This window comes from Suillus fuscotomentosus (genome assembly GCF_016647785.1).
Source record: "Suillus fuscotomentosus strain FC203 chromosome Unknown F5891scaffold_24, whole genome shotgun sequence".
In the NCBI taxonomy this organism is placed as follows: Eukaryota; Fungi; Basidiomycota; class Agaricomycetes; order Boletales; family Suillaceae; genus Suillus; species Suillus fuscotomentosus.
The window spans coordinates 59,174-60,965 of record NW_024539536.1 but is presented as its reverse complement, the minus strand read 5'-3'; the positions used below and the strand labels follow the sequence as shown (position 1 = coordinate 60,965).

The following is a 1,792-nucleotide window of genomic DNA, read 5'->3' as shown; positions in this document are numbered from 1 at the left end:
CTCTATAGTTGCCATAGACTACATTATATCTATTGACACAACAGACTTCTATGATCCCTCCAATTAGATTCCAGATTGATTCACAGGTGTATATAATCTAAATCACTAAGAGTTAACTCAGGAAGAACAATACATGTACATCATAGATATGGCACACTGCAGGCTGAGATACAATAGGAAAGATCCTAGCAGATGCACATTGTATTCAGAAGCATCTTAGTTATATACTAACATAGACCAGACTCAAAACAGCTCTCCTAGGTTGATAATGAGATCGTGTACATGGTCTATCAGGTTGTCTACTACTGAACTCTTTATTAGATAATTGATAGTCCTGTTCACTAGGCACATATGGCTTATGCTTACAAATAATGTCTTTAAAGGTATCAGACCCTATCCAAGCTTACTTTAGGAGACCATAAAGTGCTAGACAATCATAAGCATACCTACTTCTATAGTGAATGATTAACATGCATATCAGGGAATTAGAGATAAAAGCCAATTCATCCTCACCAAAAGCCACATTTCCTTAGTCTATGTTTGTATTTTGTATCTGCTTACACAATCTCACATCTTTCATGATGTTGTATAGGTGATCTAGATGACATCTGGAGCATTTTACTATATTATTTCAACTCTGAAATGATTATCTGTATGTCTGAGGGTCTAGGTAACATAGTTGGAGCAGGCATGAAATGAGATAGAATAAGCTTATATTGAATATTTGAAGATTCCTCTAACATATGTACCAGCCCAAGAAAAGAATTTTTTTGAAGTTGGAAACCTATTTCTGTTTGGTGACATCCTTCTATTTTTAAGGTTAGAGCTCCAGCACTTACATGCTAAACAAGTGATAAGGCCCATTATTATCTGGAGAATTGAGGTGTACCAATAGTTGTCCTAAAGAAGGCAGTCATGCCTTCTTCTTTGCCCCCTGCCTAGTTCATCAAGCAATGATTGGTTTTTCGGTCTTCATATGACTTTCTTTGCTTTATGGAGAACTAAAAATAAAATAAAAACATTAAACTGATGTTCTTGAATACCAAATTTACTGATGAGTAGCAAATTAGCATTAAGTTTACAGATGAGTAATAGCAGGACTATGATTTAAACCTAGGCCATCTAAGGTCTGATAGAATTGTCTTAACCACTAGACTATCCAGCCCATCACTGATTTCCTTTGGTGAGTCCTCTGAATTTAAAATTAAATTAGAGAAGCTAGTTGTATTCATTGTGTTATTCCAACGCTAACATGATTACTCATTAGTAGGTATGGGATGAGATGAACTGAGATAAAAATATTAGATGTGACCTTTGAATTTGTAGTATCTGTTAAGAACATGCTCAAGGGTCAAATCCAAAGGGCTTGGCTTCAGCTCATGCACTGTGCCCCTTACCCAAGTATGTGCCCCTAACTTCCAAGGGCTGTCGAACAATGTCTGAAGGTTGTCGGATGATGTCCAATGCACGGGAATTCCAGCGGACGTTCGGGAATGAGTGATAAGACTAATCCAGACGATGTCTGAACTAGAAAGGAAACAGCGGAGGACTACCAGAGGTAGAGGCAGAGATGACAAGTCTATAGGAGTCAATCCTAAGACTAGCAGAGGACGATGAGAGGAGAACTCAAGTCGGACGGAGGAGGGAATGAGCAGAGTCTAAGATAATATTTGAACTGAGGAAGTACAAGGATTCTGCAGGGTTTATATACTACTGAGGACTTAATGGAGAATCAGTCAGCGCAGTCTGAAGCTATGTGAGGCTGTGGACGGAGCATATAGAAAAGTCTAAC

The 1,792-nt window shown here is 38.2% G+C and overlaps 1 pseudogene across 1 annotated transcript; it reads right to left on the bottom strand.

The window, feature by feature from the left end:
• Positions 1-1,092: 1,092 nt before the first annotated feature.
• F5891DRAFT_t65 lies at positions 1,093-1,165 on the bottom strand (annotated as a pseudogene). Its single transcript has one exon. The product of its transcript is annotated as a tRNA-OTHER (tRNA).
• Positions 1,166-1,792: the final 627 nt, after the last annotated feature.